The sequence below is a fragment of the Brachycentrus maculatus genome, unplaced genomic scaffold (genome assembly GCF_059751285.1).
Source record: "Brachycentrus maculatus isolate JH-2025_06_01 unplaced genomic scaffold, ASM5975128v1 h1tg000348l, whole genome shotgun sequence".
Classification (NCBI taxonomy): Eukaryota; Metazoa; Arthropoda; class Insecta; order Trichoptera; family Brachycentridae; genus Brachycentrus; species Brachycentrus maculatus.
The window spans coordinates 161,553-184,370 of NW_028281097.1; the positions used below are offsets into that span (position 1 = coordinate 161,553).

General features: G+C 30.5%; 1 protein-coding gene across 2 annotated transcripts in view; it reads left to right on the forward strand.

The window, feature by feature from the left end:
• The window catches only part of Rbfox1 (RNA-binding Fox protein 1), a 444,416-nt gene that overhangs the window by 82,345 nt on the left and 339,253 nt on the right, over window positions 1-22,818 (forward strand). For both annotated transcript variants that reach the window (XM_088269368.1, XM_088269369.1), the window contains exon 2: window positions 7,542-7,590. The gene's annotated coding sequence lies outside the window, so the exon portion shown is untranslated. The remainder of the gene's footprint in view (window positions 1-7,541; window positions 7,591-22,818) is intronic.

Below are 22,818 nucleotides of genomic sequence, written 5' to 3' on the forward strand. Positions count from 1 at the left end.
AAAGCTTAAAAATTTAAAACCAATCTTTTTTATCGTCAGCAAATTAGAATTTAACAATTTTTTTTTTATTATTTTCTAAATAAAATATTATAAAATTTTTCAAAATAATAAATTTGTTTGTTAATTATTAAGTGCGTTAAAATATTTCAATGGATATCTCAATGTTGATGATTAAGAATATTAGAAGTGTGATTATTTAAAGGGCTTACAAACTATCATTGACTGTTTTACTAAGTTGATTATTTTTATTTATTAAGTGGAGAAAATTTGCCAATAATAATTTGGATACACTCAAAATATTGTTGCTGTAGAAGCGTGTATTTAAAAAAAAAAAACGATTTTTTTCAAAACTCAAATAGGATGAATAATTTTTTTTTATTGATTTATTAACGCAGATGAAGAAGCTAGCGGTGAAGTATGGAAGTATGGATTTTTATCGGTCAATTATCGGCCAATAATAAGCTGGTTTAATTGATTACCTTATAAAATGTATTTGATTCACCGTTCTATGGGATAACCACGGTATGTTAATTTAAATATGTATATTGTACATATTTCATATTTTAATTTATGTATTTGATATTTTTAATTTAATCATATTGTCGATAAAAATTGTGATTATAAATGGATTGAAGGTAAGATATCGCGGGTCTGAATAAATATGCAACAACACGTAAAAAATGCACCTTCTATTTTAACCTTCAAAAAACGCCTGAAACATCATTATCTTACCTTAGAACCCTAACTGTCCATTTCCTCCTCCCCTGACCCCTCCTCTCTTCCTTAAACTTTCTACCTGATTCCCTTTTCCCATGCCTTCCTTACTCTATCGTCATTTTGTTTTTCTATTCATATTACCCTGTTTAAATTCTTAATTTGTAATTATGCTCTCTTATGTTTCTTTGTTTTTCTTTTTTCTTATCCTTGTCTTAACCTGATCAAGCATTATCTCCCCACTAATTTCTAACAAACATCAAAAGGTACAAGCCTAGATCGTTCACACTGGTCTGTTTTTTTGGTTGGTTGGAAGATATTGCTTTATAGCAATAAGCCCGCCAATGTACACACATATTGTACAAAAAGTTCAAAATAAATAAATAAAATAAATAAATAAATTTTTATAATTTCATAAATTAATGTACATTTTTCTGTATGTAAGAAAAAAAAACAAATTATTTGATTTAAAACACAGTTGTAAAGAGGTAAATTTTAATTTCATTTTAATTATCGTGAATTTTACCAGCTCCGACCGGTTTAGCGTTATGTAAAAAAGGAGTCAACTGGAATTGTAGTTTTATTACTATAAAAAAGGTTCTAGCGGAATGCAATCTTAATCCCAACAGGTTTTGAAGGCCTTAAAAAATAACTACAGAAATATTAAGTAAACTTAAACCGTCGTGCAACAAAGTGAGTCTCGTTTAAATTAAAAAATTCCTAGCGTAGTCTCAATCATTCCTATCCGTTCCTACTAGACTACCGTAGATACATTTATTTCTAAGTATTTTTATAATTCACTTGCAGCAAAATATTATTTTAAACTAAAAGAAATATGAAAAAGTGTTATTCTCACTTTAAAATTTCGATCTTATATTTTTGTCTTTAATTTTGTGTATTTCCATCTTACATTTTTTTTTAAATAAACGGTTTTAAAATAAAACTTTTAAATAAGTACTTTTATTATTTCAAAACTTACTTTTATAATGGTTCAAGAATAATCATTTCCATCCTCAATACGCAAAACAATTTTTCTTAAACGACTAAAGCAGATATCTCCATAATTTCCGTACCGGTTTTTTTTTTAACCATATAAGTGAAGCTTCGATGCAGTGCCCTATACACCATTGGGTGTAGATGATAGTTAGAAATTGGTTTACAAGTACAGATAGTACCTCTAAAAAATATAAATAATTACATTAGAAAATAAAGCATTCATAAAATGCAAGAATATTAATTCAATCTTTTCATCAAAGATAGAGACAAAAAATATATTAAAACTCTCCTTTTCATTCATCGTTCACATTGTGTAATATCACTTTAAAAACACATCTTTGAGACTACCGATTTACAAAAAATATATTTTATTTTACACGAAATATATTAATTTTTATATTTTATTTATTAAACTATTTTTACAAGAAAACAAGGGAAGGTAGGTACATTGTTCAAGCTCTCTTTTGTACCACAGTTATAATGAATTAATCTAAAATAGCACTACCGAAAGATAAAAGCACACTTTTGAACGTGTTTCGGCTTGCTATATTGTTTTCCGTGGCCCGCATTAAACGAAACGAAAGAGATACAAGTTATTAGTTCCCCCGCTTTTTATTTTCAGCAAAATTCGTTTGCGAAGACTGCTGATTCGAGTTATGTTCCATTATATTTATGTATCCAGTATGATCATCCTAACTTATTTCTTCATTCCACGCTCCTACTAATTGAACGCTACGAAAACAAAATGAAAAGCACTCATGTCACAATAGCGTAACGAAACACACACGCAAACACACACACACACACACACACACACACACACACACACACACACACACACACACACACACACACACACACATTCTACCCTATTCTACACCACTACTCAAATTATAGAAGTTGTTTTTATCCTTCACTTGATACCTTTTTTCACATACTAGTTCTCGGTATCGTCAATGAACACTTTTAATAATGGACAGAACGGTGAACGTTACACAAGTGTATAAAGTGATCACACAAGTCAACCAAATGCCAGCTCATAAACCCTGAAATGCTCAGACTTCCATGTTATTTAGCATAAAAACGATAGATGCTGCATATCATATACGTTTATATATATATATATATATATATATATATATATATATATATATATATATATATATACATATATATATATATATATATATATATTTAAATATATATATATATATATATATATATATATATATATATATATATATATATAAATATATATATATATATATAAAAACTGACGTTGAAAGTTGTCCACTTACTAACGAATCCTCAAGCTATTGAACTGCATAATATAGGTTCTATTTGCCCACCACCGTGGTGTAATTGTAAGCGTGTTTAGCTACCGTGCTGGAGGTCCCGGGATCGATTCCCAGGGGAAGGTGAAAATAAATATTAGTGATATTACACTCTTTTTTATTCAATATTACCCTAGACTGGAGCGCCTTCATATAAGTATCGATCAAGATAACATTGCGTCAATACGATGCAGTGCCGTATGCAGTACTATATACAGGTAAGGGTTAGAAAAAGAAGAAGAAGATAGTGATATTCACGAACGTAAATGATCTATTGTTATATTTTATATGATTTTTATAAAAGATCCTTAACAAAATAGGATTAAAGTTCTCGTACGTTTATTTTAAAAGAAAAAGGATTTTTTTTCGTTTAAAAATGCTTACTTCGAATATTTTATCCATCCCTTAAATGAATTTGTAACTTTCTCGGCCAAGGTGCTCGTACTTTCAGATAACTAGCAATTTTTCCACCTCCGCAGATTCGCATTTAAATGACTTATTTCGATTTCCTGGCCTCAGAATTAAGTTTCCACTTAATCAATTTGACAGTAAAATTAGATTTTTTTTCAAACGGTATCTAATGCTTTAGTATACTTATTTGATGTTTACTATTTAAACACATTTTTCATAATCACGAGTTATTTTTTTATAGAAGAAAATATTTAAAATGTCTCAACTTGATATGAAACGTGCATGTATATGAAAGTCTAAGTATCCCAGGGCTTACGACTTTAAACTTATTATTTACAAAAAAAAATGCAATTTCGTTTAATGTTACTTGGGTTTAAAGAAAATTATGTTGCGGGCTATTGGTAATTACCCGCCTTAAGAACATTTTCATTGATATTTCAATTTATAACTTTTTATTTTTATTTTTATACTAACATATATATATATTTATATATATATATATATATATATATATATATATATATATATATATATATATATATATATATATATATATATATATATATATATATATATATATATATATATATATATATATATATATATATATATATATATATATATATATATATATATATATATATATCCATATATATATATATATATATATATATATATATATATATATATATATATATATATATATATATATATATATATATATATATGTAAACATACATACATCCATCTGCATTTTGTGTTGAATATGCAATTGCCTTCCGGGATGACACTTTAAAGTTTTGTAAACAGCGGAAGCACATCCTGTCAAACTACTGAAAAAGCAAAATTCAAAACTTTTCTCCCATCTATGACAGCATTGGTGCAACATTCGAGTTTACCAGTCTAAAACGAGCGAATATATCGGTCACTCCTTTCAAGAACGTCATAAATCTAAATTCAACAATTTTCAGTTGTGCATGTTTTCGGAATGCCCAAAAAATGTACTATATCCCAGCAAAAGAGCCATATTTTTAACTTAATATTTACCCGCTACCGGGCAAAAAATGTCAATTATTTTTTTAAATATACTAAATATTCAATTGGAGAAAAAACCCTCAGGTTTTGCCTTAAAAGATCTGTTGTACAGTTAAAAGTTTAATAAGTGGCTTGATATTTATTTTTAATACATTTCATTATAATCTTAAACATTAAAAACGATCTCCTAAAAAATCTTTTGATATATGACGTTGTTGAAAGGACTGAGCCATATACTCGTATGTATGACACAAGATTGCCATTATACCAACTTAATTTATAATAGTTAATAAATTTGAACGTATTAAGTTTGCCAAAGTGTATTGATCACACTATCAATCATACTGTGTTAGAAGTTTTCGAGTTAAAGTACCAAGTATGCTCTACAGTGATTAAACAACCATTTAAACGCTTAAAAGCCCATAGCCTCTACTATTTATGATTTATTCCTTTACTCTCATTCTACCTCATTAGCCAGTTATGAATGTAAATAAACTACGTTTATATTTATTTACCCATATCTGCTCTGTCCATATTGACTAAGTACGGCTGAATGAAGTCGAAAGTTTTGTGATTTATTTGAAAATTTCAAAACAAACACCGGGAAGTTGAAAGAGTGTTACTAAAGAGATCTTATTTAAATAAAGTGACTCTTCGGCGCTGATAACGTATTTTTGCTTTATTGCATTATGTAATTACATATCTTGTTTTTGACAAGATTTTGACCACCATTAAGGAAACAACAATATTAATAATAATTATTATTATAAAAATACCAGTTTATATCGCGCCATTTTCGTTAAATGCTGCCTTAAGGGTGCTTCCTCATATTACTGTAAAGGATGCCGAAAAGTTTAAAAACATGGGGTACAAGTAGCCCTCGAACATTGATTCAGAGGGCAATTTTGTCAACTCTGAATTCAATTTACAATTATTTCTATTATTATTTTGACGTATATAAACAAATCAAAGAGTTTTTGTTCAATAAAAAGCTTCTTTTGTCTCACAAATAGATGTCTCTAGTGAAATTCTAGTGATTCAAGCAATATATGTTTCAAAATGGAACCATGTATATAGAAATTCCAAGAATTTGAGTGGTCAATCATGGTGAATGTTTTACATGAGTAAAGTGATCACTTAAACAAGCCTATGACGGTCGTAAGCCCCGTAAATGCTTAAACTTTCATATTCTTCTTCATCTTTGAGTAGACGTCAAAAAATAATATGAAAAATAACTCCTATAATTGGAGATAATCCAGATTTGCGAACAAGTATTTGGACACACTCAAAATGTTGTAAAATAAAAATAATTGTAAATTAAATTCACAGATGACGACGTCCCCTCTAAATCAATGTTTATGTCATTTTTCCATATGTACATATTCTCGCGACACAACATCCCCTGGAAATCTCCCTGTGTTTTATAATTCTAAGAGGCTGGTGGCAATTTATTATATAACTGTATTCCATTAAAATAATGGAATTGCTGTGCAGACGCGGTTTCCAGTCGGGGAACAGTGAGTGTAATATTTGTAATGGCTTTGGCGTTGCGGATTGAGGTGAGTCTTCGTGTATGTATGATTTTATTAATGGTTTCTTGAATTCATATCGGAAACTGAGTACCTACTGAAATGCGTCAAAGTACTTAAATTTTATTTAGTATAAAAATATTGTAATTGAATAAATTTTCTAGACATTTCTTCTTTAAACCCTTGTCCGAACCCGATGGTGCATAGGGCACTGCATCATATAAACGTAATGTTATCCTAATCGTTATCAAATAAGGGAACGGTGATCAGCCGTCCGCTTCAGGTCAGGTCCCAGGTAGTATTGAATAAATATTATAGTGAAGAAATAACTTTTATTTATTTGACCCCCTCCTCTGGGAATCGAGCCGGGTCCACCAGCATGGTAGCTGAGCGAGCTGACCACTACACTACTTAGGTGGACATATACATTTATAGATATTTCTACTTATTTATTAAAATCCATATGTACATGACAGCAAACCCAATCATAATGTACACGACTTCATATGTATTTTAAAAATAGACAAAAGAAAATAGCAGAATGTTTTACAGAAAGCATACAAAAATAATTAAATATACCAAAAAAATTAAAATTAGGAAACAAAACAAAATTACCAATAAACATCACGTTATCCGATCCGAGAGCAAAAGCCTAAATCTAACAGCAATGAAATGGTACAGATTTAACTCTCTTGATATTAAATAAGATAAGTTAATAATGAGTTGAATACCAACTTATCCCGGGAAGCAACGTAGTTAACGTATATATTCAATAATTTTACACTATGACTCTAAATTTTGCAACAGCGTTAACGGAAACGATTGTGAATAGCCGCCTTAACCCTTTCAATACTGTAGGGACATATTGTCCCACAGAATTTCTAATAATTACTAAAATAATTATGCTTACAAATGCATTGGGATTTGGGATTTTAGTACTGTACAGTCATAGTCTCGTAAACAAGTCCAAACCTGTCTGCTTTGTTGCTGTTTGCTGTCTGCCTTTTTTTCTTTTCCATAAAATTTTGTCAGTCTAGATGTTGTTAGCAAACAAGTCACGCTTATTACTAACTGTGTTTAATATGTGTACTGCTCGGGATTGCCAAGTAAGCCATTTATAATTTTATTTTACTTATTTAGTGTGCAGCAATAGTTTTTATGAGTTTTTTTTTTCCAAAAAAAGGGACTTATATGTCCACTCACCAATACCATTGGGACAATATGTTCCAATTATTATGTTATGACTGTATGTTCCAACAATCAATAAATAATATGATCATTTATTTAAATATTTGTTTTTCCCGTCAAACTAAGTTGGCAATAAATATTTTGTGCTATAAATATTACATGAATTATTAAAATAAAAAAAAATCATATTGAAAGGGTTAAAAGACTATGAATGTTTGTATCAGACTGATAATTCAACCAAATGATATCATTTATAATAATATCACTGGTGGATATCATTCAGATTAGGAAATATAATATGTTCTTAAGTTAATTGTGCTTTCTATCTTTTCAGATTTTCCGGAGATCCTTCGTACACAAAAGGACGAATTAACTTCCATTGTGTAAGTGATTTATATACTCATAATTTAAAGGATAAAATCCTTAACGACAAATGTACATAAGCTAATGGAATGACATATTTTATACACGGTGAATCTCCATTCAGAGTGAATTTTCTTTGATATTTTTCATTGTTGGGTAATGAAGGTAGATTAAAAGATATCTGATTTGACAAAAGGAAAGGATTTTCTATTTCCGTGATAAATTTATTCCAATTTATAACAAATTTTCCGTCTCGATAATTCAGCTTGTTAAACATCAAATATTCCTATTTCCGGGTAGTTACCTGCTTATATGTGGGTTTGTGCGTACATATATGTATATATATATATATTTATATATATATATATATATATATATATATATATATATATATATATATATATATATATATATATATATTTATATGTATATATATATATATATATATATATATATATACATATATATATATATATATGTATAAATAAATATATATATATATATATATATATATGTATATATATATATATATATTTATATATATAAATATATATATATATATATATATATATATATATATATATATATATATATATATATATATATATATATATATATATATATATATTAAACGTTTAAAGTTTAAACTTAACGTTACACGTCAGAGCATTATTTAAATAATCGTAATCAACTATATAAGATTATAAGCTTACTGTCGAATTCTTAAGAAACAATATATGTGAATTGTAATCATAAATTCTAACTTGAGCAAGGTTAGTATAAACATTAACTTTAAACAAAATCTATTATATTGTACACTTAAAAGATACGATATTTATCATCATTATAACTAATGTGTGTAAAAAAAAATCAAAGTTTTTTTTCTTACCTTTGAAATAGCGACGTAGGATTGGAGGGAATTTTCGTATGAGAATGCCGGAAGGGAATTCGCAAAGAAGTATGTAAGAAGTCCTGTATTCCCACCCTACCCCTCGACTTGTTTGAAAACATTTATTTTTGTCATTATTGAATTCAGCGTGTCACATACCCAGCGTATAGCCTCGAGTAATACAGTTAAGTGATATTTCGCTGGGAAAAGCATTTTAGATTTTAAAAGCACTCTCGCGGTTTTTTTTTCACAGTTATATGATACAGAATTGTCGAGACACTTGTGCGTGCTTGACAAAATGTGACACCAGAGGACATAACTAATCTCAAAATTAAGCAAAGTTTCACTCTTTTGCATAACAAATTTGATTAGGGTCACCATATATTCTCTTTTTGGAGCTATAAATTTGCGTCCGAGTGGGTATTTGAAATATGCAAAAATGACCAAGGTTTTCATTTTTAGTCGTCAATTTTTTTTGTTGCTATAATCCTCGATAGTGACGACGCACAAGAGTCACGTATTTCACAGCCGACGACCATAATTTATAATAATAACATAGAGTATTTTATATTACTTTTGTAACTTATTGGCATTCCTAAAAATATATTAAACATACATATTTTTGTTTGCTACCTATTTCTCCTAATTCTTTCTTTTCTTCATTTTCTAACTAACTGATAATTACTTTTTTATGTAAATGATACACCCATATTTTTATGTGTTTGCTAACATAATAAAACTTTGTACTAATTAGATTTCAACTTATACAACATTGCAATAAAATTTTTCGTCAATTAAAAAAGGAAATGTGTTTCTGTTATTTTCATTTAGTAGTATTTTAATTTCTTTGTATGACCAATAATGAATTTTGTTTTAATGTTTAAATTTGCTTCCAAAGGTGATCTCATGTAGGAACCTATATTTTTATTTGATACCCAAGTTAACACATTTATCAAACTACATATCGCTCACTCCTTTCAAGAACATGATTTTTCAGGAGAACGTTTTTAACGTTTAAAAATATAATACAATGTATTAAAAATAAATATCAATCCACTTATTGAACTTTTAACTGTTCAACAAATCTTTTTAGGTAAAACCTGAAGGTTTTTTTCTCCATTTGAAACTTAATTTACTTAAAAAAATAATGAAACAATACCTTTTCTTAAAAATGCAAAAACAACACTTTCTACCCTGTAGCGGGTACATATTAACTTAAAAATATGTCTCTTTTGCTGGGATATAGTATATTTTCTGGGCATTCCGAAAATATGCACAACTGAAAATTGACGATTTTTGATTTATGACGTTCTTGAAAGGAGTGAGCGATATGTGAGATACTAAATTTAATTTGTCAACAACAAAAAACTTAATTTTAATGCAAATTCATTTCTGAATTTCAGTATGAGAATCTGTAATTTAGATTTTATTAGTTTATTCATAATTATTTTAATTTTCATTCAATAAAAAAATACCAAATGAGAAAAAAATCATAAAACCTCGTTGTTAAATCCACATTTCATTTTATAATTTTTATTATTTCTTTTAAAATAATAAGTGTGCTTTTATATATTCTGAATTCATTGTTGAAAAAGTAATTTTACGCACGTAAATTATTATATATGCGATACATAAATAAAGGGATACTTTAAATAATAAATCACTTTATTATGATGACAAAGGGCCAAAAACCCTTCTGTCAGCTTTTTCACCTTCTAGACAAAGGAAACAGAAAGTCAAATTGCTTTCTCAACGTTTGTCACATCATTTAAAAAAAATCGTTGAACCTCCAAAAAATGTTTTGAAATTTTCATTACACGCTTATTTTTATCACTACGTTTCTGTGATAAATGGGAATTTAAGCCATCAGCCTGTGACGTGTAAGTCTCTTCAACGATTTTAAATACCCCTGCTCTGATTTTTTTACGATCGACGTCGAATGATAAATTACAGGTAAATAATATTTTGATGATAGCGTACGGAAAAGGTAATACTTCTACCGTCAATAGAGATTAATTGCTATCCTCGGCACCTTTTCCTTCCCATTGGGTTTAATAGGGTGGATAGATAGATGTATGAAATACAAGATATATACCCTTCTAGAAGCTAAATATTTTCATACGTACATGAGAGTAAGTGCTATTTATAACCCTGCGATCCACTATATGTTCCATATCTAGCAGAATTTAATATATTTCATAAAGGTTAACAGTGTTTGTTTTCACTGAATTTCATAAATATGTTTTAGAAAATATGAAAATATTTATAAGAAGAATGAAAGATGTATTTTAGAGTAAAATGTGGAAAAATATATAACAGTAAAACAGTGTTAAAAGTTACATATGTAAGTTCCTTCAGCAATGTCATTTTTTCATTTATTATAATAAGTCAATTTACTTTCACTGTTTTTGAAAAAACAAATTTCAAATCGTATGAATGCAGTTTTTTTTGCATAATTTTACCAAAATTTACCAATATACTCGTACATTACGTTTTCGGAGTGTAACATTTTTTTTCAGTTATTTTTAAAAAAACTTGATACAAATTTGTATTTTTTATGCAATTTTTCATTTGAATATTTTTTGTTCTTTTAATGTACGTGTTAGAATTAATTTATGGATAAAAATATATTTGGTACATATCCATATTAACACTAATATTCAATTAGATATTGACGGTATACGTATACTAGTAACAAATTACACATACTCGTATATGGCCCTATTTTAGTAAAATATTGCCTCTAGCGTGCTTGAAATGAATTAGTAAATAAATACTTTTTTTTCTACGTTGTTTCTAACCATTGGTGGTAAAGCATTCCTCGCCAACGGCCCTGCAACTACAAAGGCACGCTCCCCAATTTTTGATTAACTCATACAGATACACATATACGCATAATATATCGCTCACTCCTTTCAACAACGTCATATATAAAAAAAACCTGATTCTTAGGAGATCGTTTTTAAAGTTTAAGAATATAATGAAATGTATTGAATAATAAATATCGGCCACTTATTGAACTTTTTACTGTGCAACAGATCTTTTTAGGTAAAACCTGAAGGTGTTTTCTCCATTTGAAAAATATTTAGTATATTTAAAAAAATAATTAAACAATACCTTTTCTGCAAAATGCAAAAACAACACTTTCTGCCCTGTAGCGGGAAATATTAGGTTAAAAATGTGCCGCTTTTGCTGGGATATAGTTCATTTTCTGGGCATTCTAAAAACATGCATAACAGAAAATTGACGATTTTTGATATATGACGTTGTTGAAAGGAGTGAGCGATATGTGTATGTATATCATATATACTAATATACGGGCAAGTATAAAAGACAAAAATAGTGAATTTGGCAGACATTTTCAATTCAAATCATTCTGTCCCTGTCTTTAGACCTTTGATTACCATCGCGTGTCAGTTGTCAACTCCATATACCGAAGTTGCATTAAATTCGGTTTACCGATAGCTTTCAGTAACCGACCCAAGAGACCCGAGGAGATCTGCCGTCCCAACCTAAAAGGTCTTCCTAGACTTATATCTTGATTAATACCCCATCGGTACGTCTACACACAAGTCTTGGGTAACTTTGTTCAACCAGTATTATATTTTTGGGGAATCAATATGTTTAATTTTTATTTTTATTTTAAGACACGTAAATTTTTAAAATGGGAACATGGAAGCATTAATTAACAGGGATTAAAATTTGTCATTGGTTGGTTAGAGTGTTCAATTTATTTTCTTTTTAACCAACTAACCATCACGCCGCTTCTCCGCAGGGGTAGGCAGAGAGAATAGAACGCCACACCACTCTGTCTTTGCAAACATTCTTCGCCTCTTTCACGTTCATGCATCTCCTCATACACACCCGCTGATTGTTTCGACTCCTAACCTGACCGCTTTCAAGTGTTTGGCATACCTGATCGTGCTAAGTTTTTCTCGGTATTTCTGTTTAGATTCGGATTCGGATTTTCTGTTTAGAACCCATATTAAAATCATTGTGTATAACACATGCAAAACTAAAAATTGTTCATGGCGGACAGCTGCTGTCTTTAAGCATTTTCAATGTTTTCAATTGAATAGTTTTTTAAATATCGTGATTGCATCTTAAGCATTTTTAAACTAAACATATAAAAAATGTGTATTTTCTATTTTCTTTCTTTTCCATTTGCCCATACTGTGCCAATGCCGGGTATATCTATATTTTTTTAAAAGTACGTTATATTTTCGGTCACCATAGAACTAGATCAATGAATCCAAATCGTGTTTCTGCTTTATGTCACAAAAAGTGGCCGAAATCCTCATGAAATGACTCTCTGGCAGTGATATCCGTTTATTTATGCATGTAAAGTGTATGACACAGTCATTTTGCGCCTTTTATGGCACGCGAGGCTCGCCGGATCGAGAATTAGCCTCGGCGCAACGAAGTGACACTACCCAATTGTACTTTAGGCCAGGTTTACATCGAGGCAGTAACTGGCTTCAAAGATACGGCACGTCAGTGCCGACTCGGTATTGCTATCATATAAATTGATGTCACGTCAGTGCTGACTTCAATATTCCCGATGTTTATTTTTAAAGTCAGTCCACTCCCCTTGCCACCTGCGCCAGTAGGACTGACGTCGTCTAAACACCAAAATCAGTCATTCAGTTGCCGACTAGCGTTGTAGTATGTCCAACGCTATCGTGTATCCATGTCATCGTTTATCCACTTCCTTACACAAACTCCTTTCTTTTAAGATAAAGATATCTCTTCTTCTAACATGTCCGTGAACTCTTCTTATAACAGATGGGAAACAATTCTCAACAAATAATTTACTCGTATCAAACTCTGCCATTTTCGAGAATTCATTTTTTTTCTTCTTCTGTGTGTATCATGTCAGATCCCCCTAACGTCGACTTTCACTTGAGAGTAATTGTCCTTGTCTTGAGCAGCTCTAAACAGCGCCTAAACTGTCCTGATCCCCATTCAATCTCGTATATTCCGTCCATTTTCCCCCAATGACTTTAACGTTCGGGCAGTGTCGTTTCAACTTACTGATAACAATTTTTTGCACCGGTTAATTTTCTCGCCAAAAGCCGAAAGTTTTTTTTTACTACTTACTTATTTCAGCCTTTTTCTTGTGTCCAGTATTGAACACGACTCTCTTTTAGTGCATGTCTGCCACTTTTTTAATGTCATCGGACCTTTCTTTCTGCGTGCCGTTCTAGGCCTCCAGTCAAGTACGACTGTTCAGTGTTTCTAATAGCGTGTGGACACCGTGAAATAAAATCCTCGACTGATGTAAACAGTGTAAGTAAGCTCTCAGCGCCAGTACTGACGTAACTGCTGGGTCAGTCTTAATATATGTATTAATTTTAAATCAAACACAGATTTTTTTGAGTCTACTAAGTTGTATTTTATTAAGAAAAACACATAAAAAATTTATATTGTGACAATTGTATCGCCTTGTTAGGGCATTATCAAACGAATGTGAAGATCAAATGGACTACGGTCCTTATGTAGCTATATAATTCTAAGTGACAGTTTGAACACGTGGAGCAATAATTTATGGGAGACAATAGTATCTAATGGAGGATGTAGGTATGTACCCTTATATTTATTTTCTGGGAAAGGAAGAATTTGTTGACATGGATTTTTTTTGGAGAATTAATGTTTTAAAGCTAAATTAAGCTAATTGTCTTAATGTAAACCCGCCTTTACTCCGAGTATGGGTAGGTATGTTCTCGTATAAAACGTACGAACCACCACGGGGCGAAGAGGGCGGGCGTTTCTTTCAATTCTCTCCGTTCGGGGTGAAGTTTGGGGCTGATGGGAATAAGCCGGAGTCAAGTGCCGGGGGTCGGGGGTCGACGAGGAATGCTCGGTATGTCGGCCAAGTGCCGAGCATCGCAGATGGTAATCAGTTTATGTGCACGCCATTTCTGCTAATATCGCAAAACGAATTAAGATTGTGAACTGTCCAACAGTTTATTTACAAAGATACTTATCTTATCGTGCCGCACTGAAACTCTTAATTCGTGAATAATTATCCGCTATAATTAGACTACGAGTAGAATGACTATTTTCAGAAATTTAAATGCCTTCATAAAAATCTATATCTTGCCCTATTCCGAACTCAATGGTGCATAGGGCATTGCATCGTATAAAAGCAGTGTTATCTAACTAAAAAACTAAATAAACAATCATCATGCAGCTTCACCCCAGGGGTAGTCATAGAGAGTAGAACGCCACACCAATCTGTCTTTGCAAAACTATCTCACCCCTTCCACATTTCAGCGTCTTCTCATACACACCCGAAGATTAATCTGACTCCGACTTGACATCGCCCAAATATTTGAAATACTTGATCATGTCAAGTTTTCCTTAGTTTTCTTCTGCTTCTATTACTAACTATATTTGCCTCATAAATTAGTTTAACTTTTAACCAGCCTATGACAGGTCATAAGATTTGAAAATACCTTAACTTCCATATCCTTCTTTGTCTATGTTAAGATGCCAAAAAAAGTAAAATTAATTCCTAAGGGGTGAAAACCCAGACTTGTGATAAAGTATTTGGACACATTCAAAATTTTGTGAATAAAAATAATTGGTCAAATTATTAACTGCATTAAAAATCATGAAATCATATTTTCAGGCGTTTCCCAGAATGTGATAATAATCCTGAGTTTTACATCTAATAATTTTACATACATCTAAATAAAGGGGTCTTTAATAGATTTATATTATCCACTGACACTTCGTGATGGAATTGCGTTTTAATATATTATTAGATTAAAACCAATATTTTTAGCTTTTCCACTTTATTTTTATTTGACCAGCGACCGGGTTTTGTCGTTACCGATATCATCAGACTAGTCCAGTCTGACTGGACTAGTCTGATGATGTCGGTAACGACGAAATCCGGTCGCTGGTCAAATAAAAATAAAGTGGAAAAGCTAAAAATATTGGTTTTAATCTAATAATATATTAAAAGGGTCTTTGCTAAATAAAAGCTGTCTCAATCATATAAAGCTGTTATGAAATTATATGTTCTGTGTTATTAAATTATATATGTAAAAGTTCCAATAATTTGAGTAGTGTTGTTGTCAACCATGGGTTGAAACGTGAATGTTACACGTGTGTAAGTAAGCGATCAGTTAACTGGCATATGACAGGCCGTTAGTCCTGTAAACATCCAGACATTAAACATTTTCATCATCTTTGTTGAGATTTCAAAAATCTTTTATTCGATTATTTATTCTACTTAATAGTCGTTAATTTTATTATACTAAATACTAATTGAATTTCGATAGTTAAATCGTAAAACGTAAAAGAGTCTTTAAAGATTTTTATGAGCTTCTTGCAGTCTTTTAAATCCAGTTAAAAAGCAATCTCTTACTACAGTATCCCAGATAGTTTCATCGTTAGGAAGAGACATCAAAATTCTTTTATGTCAAAATAGCACAAAAAGTCATTGCAGCTATTAAAAAGCAGATTAGAAAACTTTTACCGTTAAATATTGTCATTTTCCGCGCGTTTTTTGGAAATAAATTGATTACCGCTTCATCAACCCGCTTCACAAGAGTATTATTTTTTTGAATAGTAGATTTTTATTTTTAAAAAAATAATCGTTCTTCATTTATAGATAAACCCATTTTTCAGTCTCAAATCGTTCACTCCTTTCAACAACGTCATAATTAAAAAAAAATTCAGGAGATCGCTTTTAATGTTTAAAAATATAATTAAATGTTTTAAAAATAAATATCAAGCCACTTACTGAACTTTTTACTGTACAACAGATCTTTTTCGGTAAAACTTGAAGGTTTTTTCTCCATTTGAAAAATATTTAGTACATTTAAAAAAATAATTAAACAATACCTTTTTTTCAAAATGCAAAAACACTTTCTGCCTGTAGCGGGTAAATATTAAGTTAAAAATATGCCGCTTTTGCTGGGATATAGTACATTTTTTGGGCATTCCGAAAATATGCACAACTGAAAATTGTCGTTTTTTGATATATGACGTTGTTGAAAGGAGTCTTGAAGTTATCATTTTAACAAAATTTAAGCCAATTTAAAAAAATCAAGAATTTGAGTAGTGTGGTTGTCAATCATGGGTAGAATTATTAAATGTTACACGTGTATAAAGTGATCACTTAAACCAGCCTATGACGGTCGTAAGCCCAGTAAATCCCCAGACTTTCATACTCTTCTTCATCTTTGATGAGATTTAAAAAAATAAATGAAGACTTTTCTATATTTTCGTTTCTATTTCCTTCGTTTCTATTTAAAAATTTTGGAAAATCTTCATCATCTTATGGGGCTTAGTAATAAACAGTATTTTTGTACAAAGGTTTAAACACAATAAAAATGTGAAATTAATTAATAAGTGAAAAGTCTAAAACTTGCTTACATTTTTTTCTAAAAATGTTTATGCTGTTAGAATATCAGCGAGATTTTAGTCAGACCGATTTCGAGATTTCGAGAAGTATCCTTCGTTAGGAAAATCACCAGACCAGCATTTTAATAATACTACACGTCACTAATATAGCAAATTTACATAATACTACTAAAAAAAGTATTAATCACATGCGTTTTTGGTTGATCCGAGGACCAAAATACTCTAAGGATTGTAGAATAATATGCACTTAACACTGCACTAACATATACGTGTGTGTGTAAGCTGTATTACATTACACCATAAGGGTTTATTGTGATAACGATAAGATAACATAAAACAAGCATTTTACTGGAATTCTGTTTTCTTAGCCACCTTTGCCCTTTCTTGACACCGAAAGATAGAATTAAGGGTGCCATCTGTGATACCTTTCCCGGAGCACATGGACTGATGGACTTTTATCGTGCATCAAGTAATCCTTAAAAGCGCTCGCAACAAAGCTGAAAGGGGCGCTTACTCTAAACTCCAGATAAATTCTGATTCTTTTCACAATTTATGTATGCAGTGAAAAAATCCGAGAAGGTAAAGGAATAAAGGAACTAAACCGTGAATGAAATTCCTGAAAAGATACAAAATTACTTTTTTCAGGTATTCAGACTTCTCGTGTTCATGCAATATTTTGCAAATAAGGATTCCTAGTAATCCCTGTTGATATGTATTTGGATAATTTATGTATTTTTATTTCGAACCTTGAGGTAAAGAGAATAAATCTCTTTGGTTGAAATAGTATGTAAATTATTTAAAATATAATAAAATAATAAAAAAACAAGAGATGAAACCTAGCATAAATTATTAAACACTATAACGTGTATTAAAAGAAATATTTATATAAATAAATAATCAATTATGAAAATTGGCAGGATCTATTTTTGAATTATATACTTTTGCTTAGAGCGTAAAGTAATCATTTAACGACCCAAACAAATGAAAGAAAATAAAAAATTAGAAATGACGTATGAAATTAAATATTTATAAATGTAAACATACATAGTTAATAATAAAAATTAGTAAGATCTAATTTTGAATTATACACTGTAGCACAGTACTTAAAATTATCATTTGAAACTTACTTATTAACTTTCCATCATGCCGCTTTCCCTTAGGAGTAGGCAGAGAGAATAGAACGTCACACCACTCTGTCCTTGCAAACATTATTCGCCCCTTCCACATTCGTGCGTCACTATTTGACAAATCTGATTACGCCAATTTCTCGGTCTTCCTCTGAATCTTTTTCCTACGACATTCGCCTAATAAATACTCACTGTTGAGGCGAATATGGTTGGAAAAAATATATTAAAAATTAAATAAATGTACTTAATTGTAAATACCAAAAATACATGTTTTCCCAACTCCATTAATGTAACAAAACCTTTTATATATTGCATACAAAATTATATTTTTACCCCAGTTTATTTTAAAAATATTGAAATAAAATAAATGGAGCAAAAACACTGCAAAATAAATTTATAATTTTATGTATTTATAAATTCAGCATTAAGCCCATATAAATGTGTAATGATTCCTTTCGTCGTCCCATAAGTGGTTGTTTTATTTAATTGTCAGTATGCCTTGTGGTTTACCTTTTTAGTACCAAAAATTAAGGGTTGACCGGAAGCACCCAACAGCAAATGCCTTCTTAATATCGGTAATTGAGTAACTCACCAACATTGTCTTTGAAATTATATGGGTTTAACCCACGTTAAATGGTTGGTCGCCCCATAAGCCTCAATTTATTATGATTCAATTTATCCCTCATATTTTTATGTTGCTTAAGCCGATTATATTTTTTGGTATTTAGCTTCCTTAAAATTATAATGAAACAAACATATTGACAGCGCGCGAGCTGGTTCCCAAACGCATAATAGGTTATTTTTTTGGATTATTTGCATTATAATCAATTGCTTTATTTAATATAATTTAATAAAATTGATTAATACGAGAAAACTGTTTGATCTGATTAATAAAAAATAAAAGAAAATATTCACCCTTACTAGAAATACGAGAAACCGTCAAATGTTTTATTGTAATAACAGCCGGACAGTGTCTGGATTCAATACTCCTGTACACCGAATGCAAAACCTCGGCAATGATTTCGCGGACCATATCGATATATGGAATATGTTATATTCTTCCTAAATATAAATCAATAATCAATACAATATTTCAGGCTTATGCGTAATTCCTTGTTTTTTTATATGATCATAATTGTTTAGATTAGTACTTTTCGAACCGATAATATACTTAAAAAGAGAAAATACAATGTAATATTATCATTTTATTTTATCATAAAGTATACAACATGGCTACGGCCGTAAATACAGGGAAAAATATGTCACAGTACAAATATAGAATAAAGAAATGGTCCCACCTTTAGGGTAAATCTTCCGATTTCTCTCAGGAAAACCGTTGTAAGCTGCAAAATTCCACGCTGCAATGTTCCTCGTGTATCGTCCCAGCAACTTTGATTTATTTATTATCTAATCGATTTAGCGCGAATGTGTTTAATATTCAATAAGCTTTTTTTTACCGAGATTCGATTAGCGGATTTCAAAGTATATTGAACCAAAGCGAAGCGAATACCCCTTTAGCGAGATTCGATTGGCGGTGTAAACAAGCGGATCGAACCAAAACTAGGGAAGTACTGATGTATTGCAACAATAATGTTATAATCTGCAATTTTTTTTTGTATTTAAAAGGTACGAGAGCGACAGAATAAGGTGGAGCCGGTAAAAAGGAGACAGGGATAGGAATGGAATTAATCTACACGTGACACCTAATCGAAAAAGGCTAACCAAATGCCATCGGGGGAGCCGTGATATGGACAAATGGTTAATATTGTTTATTCTTCCAAAATACTATTTAACGTTCTTTTTAATGAGATTAAAAAAAAATCGATTCATATAAAGTAACGATATTGGTTTAATTTCCTAGTAAGTTTAAGTAGCTTCTTTAGTGAAAGATTTTATATAATATTCAGCCTTTATCTTTATGTTTATCTTTATAATTATAAATTTATACAAAAACATTATGATTTAAAACTTAAACGATGTTTTTAACCACTCATATTTTTTGTACTTTTTCTAACCGGTTCCGACAAGCACCTTGTCATATGGATATGTACATATCCATCCCTGAATATGACAAGGTGCTGATCGAAATAAAATAAAACTAAAGCGTTGTTTTAAACAACTTTTATTTTAGGGATCTTTTTTCAGCCGTAATAGACAAGCGCCTCGTCATCTTCACATCATGTACAAATCCATCTTGGAAATCTATTCAAGATGAAAAGGTACTTAACAAAACCGGTTGGAAAAGTAGCATAAATAAAAATGGTAGAAAACGAAGTTTTAGTTATATTTTATAAAGTTTATAAAATGTGCCACGAAGTATGTGCATAAAACATTCAAGGAAATTAATTTATCTTTATTCCAAGCCTTGAGGTAAAGTGTTCAAGCCTCTAATGTTCATATGGCATTTGCGTTTTTTTTAATACTGAAAAATAAAAAAAATTAAAGTAAAAATCAAATCATAATATTTTTTTTTAAACATTATTTTTTTTTAAGTTTTTTTTTTTTTGTTTTTATTATTTACAAAAAACTTCCATTTCATACTATTTCTGTGGGCCTTAGCGACTCATTATTAGAAATAGGTATCAAATTGTGGTAGAGTGGATTCGAACCGAGAAACTCTGACTCAAGAGTCCGCGACACTAACCACGGGACCACAACCCGACACAATAAAAGTAAAATTAGAGTTGGCTTTTTTTAAATTGAGCTGAGCGACTGCAACACGTGGCCAAACCAGCTTAATTAACTTTTTAAAAATATGTTTGTTAACAGTACAGATATGAACACCTAGATATGTAAAATGTTTGAACATAAGAGTATAATATGTATATAGTAGGTACATAATAAACCAATTTCATATTATCTTTATTTGATAAATATGTACATAATATATTTTTATTACATTTTACATGTGACACTCACAAGACGAAACGTTAATTTCATTTGATAATGTGTTTTTCGAGAACATAGGCCAACAGTGTAGCAGAGGGATTTATATCAAGCCAGCCAATTTAAATATAAATACCAATCTAACTTCACACTGCGGACAAAGCTTTAGCAATTTCGATGTGCTGTGTCGTAGGATTATTTTTAATTGGACGTTTGTTCCATTTCTATTTATGTAAATGCAAATTCTGTAACTTTGCGAATGTTACAGAATTTCTTCTTTTGCCCAAAGTTTATAAAATATAGCTACAACTTGTGACAGTGAAACAACTGTGCTAAAACAATCCTTACATGTGCATTTAAGAATTACTCTCATAAAACACAAGAAAGCACGTCCCAGCAAAGCACACAAATCACAATTAACACACTTTATGAAAACGTATATAGAACTTTCTAACACATTCCTCTTTTATTTTTAATATAAGAGTTTCTGCTTCGTAAAAAGCTTCTTTACATCTCACCAATAGATGTCTCAAAGTTCTAGTGATTCAAGAACAATGTTTCTAAATTGGTTCATATATATAGAACTTCCAAGAATTTGAGTAGTGTGGTTGTTAATAATGGGTAGAATTCGTGAATGTTACACGTGTGTAAAGTGATCACTTAAACCAGCCTATGACGGTCGTCAGCCCCGTAAATGCCCAGATTTCTTTATTCTTCTTCATCTATGTTGAGATGTCAAAAAATAACATTCCTCTTTTGGTTATAAGAAGTTTGATTATTTTGCAATAAATTTGTACAACCTGCTTGTACTCTCCATAAAGTCATTTTATAATGAAATAAGTACAAAAGAGCTATTCATAAATGGATAATAGAGGTCGGTAGATCCAGAATAGATCTCTTCATCATGCTATGTCGTATTTGATTGTATGTCATAAACAATTTTCGTTCATATTATATTATAATTCAGTATTGGAAATGTCCCTCCGCACGAGAAAACCTATTATATTGTAATTTGTAATTGTGTATGTTTTTCCTTGCTCCATCCTAATTTATCATCTTTGTAGACTGTTAGAGTCAGCTCTCCTTGTCTTCAGGTTGTAGGTCCTTCTACCATATACAACGTCTCCTAGGTTATGCCTTCGAATCATGCTATCCTTCCGCAGCATCCACGATTTTTCTAGTCTTTCTTTGGATATCTTTCGAGGACAAACAAAGTCTGCCTTTACCTTTTCTTAATAATTAATATTGTAAGTTAAAAAATGAACTTTTTTCTATTATTTTGTAACATCTCATAAAAGATGAAGAAGAATATGGAAGTCTGGGCATTTACGGGGCTGACGACCGTCATAGACCAGCCTTAAGTGATCACTTTACACACCTGTAACATTTACCAATTCTACCCATTATTGACAACCACACTACTCAAATTCTTGGAAGTTCTATATATATGTATGAACCAATTTAGAAACCTTGTTCTTGAATCACTAGAACTTCACAAGAGACATCTATTGGTGAGATGTAAATAATAATATGAAAATAACTCCTGTAATTGGAGATAATCCAGATTTTATGAACAAGTATTTGGACACACTCAAATTGTTGTAACTTTTTTTCTAATGATAAATAAATATTTAATCGTTTATTATTGAAATGCTTTATTGAGGAAGATCCATGGCGATCGCCTGTTTTATAATATTTTCATGAGGTCTACGTCCTATGTGCCCATACCATCTCAATTGCTCAAAATTTGTAACTATGTTTATGATAAAATATAAATAAATAAATAAAATAAACAGTTTACATTTTCTTGTTGTTCTTGTTATTACACACAAACACGCTCTGGTTAACGACGGGAGGTTATGCCACATAAATTTGGTTCATCTACACTCATACTCGCCCACAGCCACTCCCCGCTCAACGGTTTGAGCGTTCAACCGTAAAATAAACTCTCCTCTATTTACATAACT